Source organism: Lagenorhynchus albirostris, chromosome 8, assembly GCF_949774975.1.
Source record: "Lagenorhynchus albirostris chromosome 8, mLagAlb1.1, whole genome shotgun sequence".
In the NCBI taxonomy this organism is placed as follows: Eukaryota; Metazoa; Chordata; class Mammalia; order Artiodactyla; family Delphinidae; genus Lagenorhynchus; species Lagenorhynchus albirostris.
In genome coordinates, this window is record NC_083102.1 from 83,839,255 (window position 1) to 83,849,396 (window position 10,142).

Sequence of the window (10,142 nt, forward strand, 5' to 3'; positions counted from 1 at the left end):
ATAGGGGAAGATATTGGGGAAGAAAGTTCAGATATTTGATTATTTAAAATTTTAAAACTACTTTATATAGAAATATAAAGTATTTTATATAAAATATCATGAATGACATCCTGAAATAAGATATTTGCAATAAATAGGATAGCTTAAAAGCTAATATACTTAATATATGGTGAATAATTTTATTTATTTTATTTTTTTTAATTTTTTTTTTTTTTGCGGTACGCGGGCCTCTCACTGCTGTGGCCTCTCCCATTGCGGATCACAGGCTCCGGATGCGCAGGCCCAGCGGCCACGGCTCACGGGCCCAGCCGCTCCGCGGCACGCGGGATCCTCCCGAACCGGGGCACGAACCCGCGTCCCCTGCATCGGCAGGCGGACTCCCAACCACTGCGCCACCAGGGAAGCCCAATATATGGTGAATAATTTTAAATCACAAAATGGTATACACCCCAAGAAGGGCAAGAGTGAGGGAGGATGAGTGAAAGGCATGAAGAAACAACTCATAAATACAGAAATAAAAATGATTTTTTAAATTAGCAAACAAAGAATTGTTAATAAAAACAAGTGTGTGATCATTATTACCTATCAGATTAGTAAAGATCAAGACGTGTTAGTGCTAAATACTGATTGGAGTATGGTGAGATCAATGCACATGTGCATCAACTCCAGGGAGGGAGTTTAAAGTGATTTTTGGAAATCAGTTTAAAGATATTCACATTTTTTTAACCCAATAACCGTAAATCTAGGAAGCCTACTTATGGAAATAGAATTATATGTAAATACTGATATAAAACTATTGCAGTAAAAGACTAATATCAACATAAATTTTAATAGCAGGGAGGGTGTTAAATTAAAACAGGAAAATTTAAGCAACTATTAAAATAATAATTTTAAAGATAATTTAATGACATGAAAATATGTTTCTGTTGTATGAAAAATCTATGTTATGTCAATTTTATTTTTAACATATATTAACACATGTGCATATATAATCTATGTACTTATATTTATAGATACTAAAATAAAATAAGCAGGAATTATAAATAATTGATAACTCCTGAAAAGTGTATCATGTGGATCAGTGTTCTAATTTTCAAATTTAATAAAACTCATAATATATATTACTATTGTAATTTAAAAATAAAGAAAACATTATTAGAAGAATAAGAGTAGTATTTTATTTACATCTTTACTAGGGCATAAACAAATCACTTTAATTCACATTCTAATTTCTATCACTTTTGAATGTTCTTATAATTTTAATTCATAAGATGCACTTAAAGATATCAACCTTCAAAGTGTCCCGTTTAGTGCATGTGCAATGTGACTGTATCTTCCAGGTCAGTGCTGTCAGTTTTAAGAAGCATAGTATGTATGAATTCTGTGAATAACGTTCATTGAAGAGTAAGCCTTTTATAATAGAAGTAATTTCCATTGGGCCCTAAATTACCACTTCTTATATTTCATAGTTCACTAATGTTGAATTCTTTGTGGTAGAGACTTTAATTTTCTTCCTATCCAGTGGTAATTAGTGTAATATGGGTAATTAGGGTAATCTTCACACCCATAAAATATTAATTGTCATAATTATGATTAATTCTCAATTTCAAATTGGAGCTGTGTATGGCCACTGGAAGCTTCATTCAATGGTACACAGTCTCATTTCCTCAGCAGCAGTCTTTCTCAATAACTGAATTATATTGAGTATCATCTAAAGAATGAACTCAAGGACCCAAGAACAAATACTTCCTGAAATTTTGGATCCTAAGCACATTCCTTGCCTCTCCCTAGCCAGGCAGATTTTCTTGGTCAACAGGCAGTTCTCCCTGAGATGATTCAGCACCTGATTTTCTTCCATCCTATGGCTCTGCCACCACTGGGACTTCGCTTTACTCTGTATCCATCAGGTAGATGGAAAAAGAGAGCGTGGAATGGGCAGACACTTTCTAAGAGCACAACCTGGAAGGGACACCCAGTTTTATTGCTATGGATGAATTGCATGGCTAGACCTAACTATAAGGGATGTTGGCAAGATGTAATCTAGTTGTGTGCCCAGGCAGGAAAGGAAGTAGATTTTTGGTGAAAGCTAGCAGTCTATGATAATTCTAGTTGCTGTGCTAAATGATGGGGTAACACAGATGAATGATGCAAGTCTCTAGACAGTAGAGAACTCCCAGTCTCATAGGATAGAGACAACTAAGTACATACAATTGGAAAAGGTCAATAGATGCCTCTGTACAGGCTTTTCTATAGAGCAATATCTGTAGATTCATAGTTTAATCTATATTTAGACAATCTCTTTTGTTCATTCATTTAGTCATTCATTCAGCAATCTCTTCACGTTGAGTAGTCTGCATAGCTGCTCTAGAGTATATGAAGAAAGGTGTGAGAAAAACGTACTTGAATGCATGAAACAAATAGGATCTAACTGCAAGTAACATAGACTCACACACCTAATTTTATATTGAGGTTTTTATCTGTATATCCTGAAGAAATTAGAAATAATGGAATGTTTATGGCATATGAAAATTATCTTAATAAAAGTGGCTAAATGTAAATAGAACCTTGATGGGATTACAGAACTTTGGTTTTTAGAGATGAGGATAGGAGATGGCATTCTAAACACGAGGAGTCATGTGAGTCATTGTACATTGTACAGTGTCAGCACAGAGCTCTTTGGAGAATGGAGAAGTCAAATCATGGGACATGTTCATCAGAATGTGTTTCTGTACCTCTGTGTCACATTGTGGATGATGAGACTTTCCTGTTTTACCACTGTTTTCAGATACCAGTCATAAGCCTTCTGAAAACCATCATTCTACACAGATTCATAATCATTATCAAATTCTCTGTCAAAATTTTATACCTCTGATTATATTATTTCACACAATTACTATTTTATATTCATTGTATAATTACATGGGTTTCTGTTTAACAGCTATTTTCTTCTCCTTTTATCCCAGATAAAATTCTTAAATACTGTATCTCACTTCTACATTTATTTCTGAGAAGAGATGGCTTTCTCTAATTAGCCTTTGCTATTGTTTTCTTTAAACTTTGGGCTAATTTTTTGTAATCTACTCAGAGAACCTGGACCAATCGATTGCAATGGCATTTTTTTCAACTAAATATTATCAAACCTAAGAAGCAGATAATGTCTATGCTCCAGAGAGTACTATAGCTATGACTGATGTTTTTCTTAAAATTTCACATTACTGTCTATTCAGAAAATTGAAGTGCTAAAAATTAAAATCATAAATTGTTCAGAACAATTTATATTTTTAATACTATATGTTCTTCAAAAGACTTGTCTTTACAGTCTGAAAGAAGTTGTATGTTTTAACTTTTATTGGGGGCCTTAGAAATTTAGTTTGCTTCCATTCTAGAAAAATAAAATCAATGAGAAGTGAGAAAGAATTGTTTTGAGAGTGTATGGTGACAACTTTCTAACATTAAAAACAAATACTGCCATTTAAAGCAGTTCTGTTTCAACAAGATCAGTGTGATTACTGTTTGTAGAATAAAGAATTGGGGCATGGCATGGCCTCAGTAAGGAGGCTGTGCAAGGAGCTGGCTGTATGTATTGAGACACTCTAGTCCACTAATTTGAAATGCAGTAGTCCCCCGCCAGGGATGTTTTCCTCCAGTGGATGCGTTAAATTGCGAAGAGTACCAAACTCTGTGTGTGTGTGTGTGTGTGTGTGTGTGTGTGTGTGTGTGTGTGTGTGTGTGTGTGTGTGTGTGTATATGTTTTTCTTAGACATACATACCTAGGATAAAGTTTGATTTATAATTTAGGCATAGTAAGAGACAATCCAAATGGCCAGCGTCACTATTCTGGCATTTTAGGGCCATTGTTACGTAAAATAAGGGTTACTTGAACACACACTGCAATACTGTGATAGTAGATCTGATAACACGGACTGCTACTAAGTGACTAACAGGCAAGATAAGCTGGTCAAAGGGACGATTCACATTCCAGGAGGGACTGGGTGGGACTGCTTGAGATTTCATCATGCTGCTTAGAACAGCGTGCAATTTAAAACTTATGAATTCTTTATTTCTGGAATTTCCCACTTAATATTTTTGGACAGCGGTTGACTAGGTAACTGAAACTGCGGATAAGTGGAGGACAACTGTACCTACTTTATAATTGTACATTGAAAACCATTTGCTCTCTGTACTGTAAATATGTATCTTTGTACAGGATTTGATTCATGGTATACCACATATGTCTAAAATATGTCAGAAATTCTTGTCAGAAGTAACAGGGTACCAGTTTTATAGTGTGCAACGACATCCTACTTAGAATTGACAACCAAGTAATAGGAATAAACAGAAATCAGCACAGCCAGGTGGATTACCTGTGATAATTATTCTCTATTAACTCACTCTTATTTCTACCTACGTATATCATTTGCAGGGGCACTAGCACATAATCCAAGTGCAGGGAAACAGAGCAAGCTCTTCTTCCAGTGAATGTCAGCATAGATCACAAGGGATATGAGCACAGGGGCCTGACACTGTTAGCTCTCATGCGCAGGAGAGCTTACCCAAATTGGGCATATAAGAATTAGACCCATGTCTGGGTCTAACTCCAGGGAAAGAGTCTGCAGGGAACCAGATGAGGACCCTTGCCACCTCCCACCCACCTTCATTCTGGACTGGGGAACAAGTGTGTGACTCTAAGTCTTAGTAAAGAATTCTTATATAAGAATGACCTGGGAAGTTCAAACATGCAGGCTGGACATACACAGTAGGGGTTTTAAGTAAGATGGCTCCAACTTGATGATCATTAGCTCTTTAAGCTGGTCACAGAAAAATGATCCCATCTGAAGGCCATGCTCCGTAGTAGCTCTGTAGACAACCAGGCCTGGCTGGTTTTTCTTAGGCTTCAGGAGAAGCAAAGCATAAAAGTTACATCTCTGACATCTGCATCATTTTGGGAGAGCAGGAACTGACCATATTTTTGTCACCAAAACAGTAAAATGTGGCCAGGTAAAATACTCTCAGACATTCAGCTTGTTAGAGGAGGGCAGTAGGGTATTCAAGTAACAAAATGCCATTACATTTGGCTTAGAAAGTAAATTATGTATAACTGATTCACTTTGCTGTATACCTGAAACTAACACAACATTGTAAATCAATTATACTCCAATAAAAATTTTAAAAAGAAAGTAAATAATTTATTAGTGTGAAACAAAGTTTGTGGGATTTCCAAGAAAAGGAAGCAAACTTTCACATGTGGCAAGAAATTTACTTCCAACTGTTAATATACTGAAATTGATGTAATTATGTTTAGTATAGGTATGTAATAATGAGAATTGTCTTTTCTGGCTTTTTTCCAGCTATATTTTAATTTCTTGTGAAAAATCATTTATAACATTAGTTTACTATCCCAGTATAGCCGTACTAAAGGATAATTAAAACATTATAGAATTCTGATTTTTCTGAAAATTAGGAATTGATTTTGTTTTACCTAGATGAATCATGGCATGAAAAGGAGAGGAATGAGAAAGCTAATTTAAAGAAAAAATGCTTTGCAAGAATCTCTTTTTTTCTTAAACATTGGGTGCTCTCTTTGGTAATTACCATTTTACTCACACAGCTTGTCTGATGCAAAGTTCTTAGATGTTACTGGAGCCTATTATTACTGGATTCTACCATTTAAATCTTTATAATAATCAGCAAAATGGGAGAATACACCTTTGCTGCTATTTAATGAAACAGATTTCAACTTCCAACACACTCTGCAGTAATTTAAAAATTATGGTCAAGTTTCCCAGCCAAGCAGATACTGCAAATATTAGTAGCAAAAAAAAAAAAAAAAGAAAAAGGCTTGGGTATTATGTTTTTTGTTTGTTTTTTTATGAAAGCCAATCTCTTCTCTACCTTAGTTTATATTATGTCTCTGTGTTGTGATTTGTGAAAGTGGAGGGAAGATGATTGTCATCAAATTCTAGTAAAATATGTGTGTGTTAAGTCTATTCTTTTCTCTGTCACCCATAGCCTTGGGTCTCTCAGCTCATCCTGAGAGAACTACTCAGCAGGACCCTCATTCCTTCTTGAATTTAGAAAGTTGGAATCAGGCCTTGATAATGTTTGTCCCAAATAGAACTTAATAAAAATTGAGTAAAAGTAATCACTTTTAGCGTGCTTTTTTCCCCACTTTATTTAAAATATTTCTTTTCCAAAAATTTTGCGGGAAGCCTAAGTTGGCCATAGTAACAATGAAGTCTAAAGCCAGTATACATTTTCTGTATGTCTTTTTGTTCTCTTTTTAGTTTCTTTTGAATCTTGTATAATTTCCTGTAAGCCACAAGACTACATTTTTTTATTATTACATAACCTATATTTGCAAAATTTATGGATTATTTCTTTAAGCCAGCTCTCCCAGCTTCCTCTAAGTACAGAAAACAGCCTTGTTTACACTCCTTTTCCAAATTATCAGAGGCATTTGTGCCTTATTCTGGTATCTTCATTCATTCATTCATGCATTCATTCAGGAAGTCAACTCTGACATCTCAATTCCTGGATGTTCTGAGGTCTCCCAAGTTTCTTTGTATGAAAAACTGTCAGGGATGAACAGGAGCCCTGCAAATATTGTATATGGTATTAACATATCATAATTCCTGTACCTACACTTCCTATGTTGAATTTCATGTGTTCCTCACAGTAGGACGTTTGACAGATTTAGGATACTGTGAATTGGGCTGTTCATCCTGGGCCATAAGTCCCTGCAAAACTGAGATCTGTGAACTCGGGATAGAAAGTATAGGTCGTCACACACAGTGTAGTGTAGTTCTTTCTGCCAATTCAAGGCGGAGAGGTTGGAAGCATCCATCCTTACACATCTCTTACACTAAATGTTGCCCTTGCCAAGATTTTACTCCATTTTACCAAGACTTCCTTGGCATGAGTTATGCCTTGATTTTGCAAAACTTATGCTTTGAGGTGTAGGAAGTGGGGATTGTGCTGAACTCTGCCCTGAGATCAAAGTCTTTATGGATGGTGCTTTGATTTAGTTATTGCCACATACCTTAGTTATAGAAAGACCATTTTTCCAGCTCCTCCCAAAATTCTCACTTTACCTTTTGTTTTTTTTTAAGATTTTTATTTATTTATTTTTCAAGCACTTTCCTTTTATGTGTATGAGGCTCATCTTTAAAAACATTTTTTTATTAGAGTATAATTGATTTACAATGTTGTGGTAGTTTCTGCTGTACAGCAAAGTGTATCAGTTATACATATGTCCAATCTTTTTTAGATTCTTTTCCCATATAGGATATTACAGAGTATTGAGACGAGTTCCCTGTGCTATGCAGTAGGTCATTATTAATTATGTTATGTGTAGTAGTGTGTATATGTCAATCCCAGTCTCCCAGTTTATCCCTCCCGCCAACCCCCGCTTTCCCCCTGGTAACCATAAGTTTGTTTTCCACATTTTTGACTCTATTTCTGTTTTGTAAATAAGTCATTTGTACCATTTTTTTAGATTCCACATATAAGTAATATGATATTTGTCTTTCTGTGTCTGACTTAACTTCACTCATTATGACAATCTCTAGGTCCCTCTATGTTGCTGCAAATGGCATTATTTCATTCTTTTTTATGGCTGAGTAATAGTCCATTGTGTATATGTACCACATCTTCTTTACCCATTCCTCTGTTGATGGACATTTCAGTTGCTTCCATGTCCTGGCTATTGTAAATAGTGCTGCAGTGAACACTGGGGTGCATGTATCATTTCAAATTATGGTTTTCTCTGGATATATGCCCAGGATTGGGATTACAGGATCTATTTTTAGTTTTTTAAGGAACCTCCATACTGTTCTCCGTAGTGGCTGTACCAATTTACATTCCCACCAACAGTGTAGGAGGGTTCCCTTTTTCCCACACCCTCTCCTGCATTTATTGTTTGTAGAGTTTCTGATGATGGCCATTCTGACCAGTGTGAGGTGATACCTCATTGTAGTTTTGATTTGCATTTCTCTAAGAATTAGTGATGCTGAGCAGCTTTTCATGTGTTTTGTGGCCATCTGTATGTCTTCTTTGGAGAAATGTATCTTTAGATCTTCCACCCATTGTTTGATTGAGTTATTTGTTTCTTTCATATTGAACTGCATGAGCTGTTTGTATATTTTGGAGATTAATCCCTTATCAGTCGCTTTATTTGCAAATGTTTTCTCCCATTCTGTGGGTTGTCTTTTGTTTTGTTTATGATTTCCTTTGCTGTGCAAAAGCTTTTAAGTTTAATTAGGTCCCATTTGTTTATTTTTGTTTTCATTACTCTAGGAGGTGGATAAAAAAAAGATCTTGCTGTGATTTATGTCAGAGGGTGTTCTGTCTATGTTTTCCTCTAAGAGTTTTATAGTATCTGACCTTACATTTGGGTCTTTAATCTATTTTGAGTTTATTTTTTTGTATGGTGTTAGAGAGTGTTCTAATTTCATTCTTTTACGTGTAACTGTCCAGTTTTCCCAGTAACACCTATTGAAGAGACTGTCTTTTCTCCATTGTATATTCTTGCCTCCTTTGTCATAGACCGTAGGTACATGAGTTTATCTCTGAACTTTCTATCCTGTTCCATTGATCTATATTTCTGTTTTTGTGCCAGTACCATACTGTTTTGATTATTGTAGCTTTGCAATATAGACTGAAGTAAGAGCCTGATTCCTACAACTCCGTTTTTCTTTCTCAAGCTTTCCTTGGCTTCAGCTTTTTTTGTGTTTCCATACAAATTGTAAAATTTTTTGTTCTAATTCTGTGAAATTATTTTCTAATTTCTAACAAATTTGTTAACAAATTTTCTAATTTTGTTCTAATTCTCTGACTTTTCTTGACAACCTTTTATATATCGATGTCTTCATCATCTCATATAGAAAAATAACACTTCCTTGATTTAAATTGTGACCACAGTTCATAACTGACTTCTGAATAGCTGTGATTCCTGTGGTTGTTTAATTTGCTTTACTGTTTCATTCAACCAAGACATACATTTTTCCATTGAATGGTTTATGTCACTTTATCTACAAAATTCTAAAACTTTTCATATGGAGAAGACCATACCTGGAATGAGTCATGCAGAGTTGCCTTATCTTTGAAGAAAAGAAGGCTGTACCTGAAGACTTTGTTCTGCTCAGTACCTTCCATTCATAGAAGAATCATGTTGTGAGTTTCTGATTCTTCTAGTCAGTCAGACATGCTTAGGAGTCATGTTACCCCAGACTTAAAAATGCAAATCTATGTTATCTTACCTTCATTGTTGTATCCCGACCACTGGACATGGAATTTATACTTATTACATTAAAATATAAGATCCATGAGAACCCCATACAGTTTTGTTCATGAACATTTCCTAACTGCCTAGAATAGTTCCTGTCACCTACTAGGTGCTGATATATATTTGTGGAGTGAATGACCTCTTCCAAGCATTTGAATCTCAGTTTTCTGTAGGAGTCTGCCCTTGCTTCTCACTCCATCTCCCAGTGTCTAAGCTGCTGGAACCATGAATATAGCTCCAAACCCATGAAACCCAGCCCTATTCCTGCCAGCCCTAGGCCTATGGAGAGTAAAAGGAAATTCAGATGGGAACTTATTTCTCCTCCCCATTAAATACACTAAGATTATTTTCATTCATACAGAATCCATTGTAAATTTTAAGCCAAATATAGTGAATTATTTCTAGCTTGGTTAGAAAGAAACATCTTAAAATATGGGAGAAAGTTATAATTTTTCTCAAAATGATTGGGAAAGAAAGAATTTCTGATACACTTAATTTTTAAAATAGAAAAATGCTATCTACATATGCATTATTTTAAGACATCCTTTGTGGTATGGTGTTAGCTACCCAACAATTAATAAAGACAAGATAGGAAAGGCAAGCACCAAAAAGGCAATATGATACAAAATAATAGCAGCACATTGATAGGTTAATGTTTTTCTCTTTCAAGTGATTTTTATTTTCACTTGATATTTGAGAAACTTGATTTTATTTACTAGGAAAGTTACAATTGAACTATTCTACAAGCAATTTGCGGCTATTTATTACCAATTTCTTCTATGGCATGCTGACCAGTATTTTTGAAATAACACAAATTTGAGATTATCCTGTATATCAGTCAATGTTGAAGGTAAACATA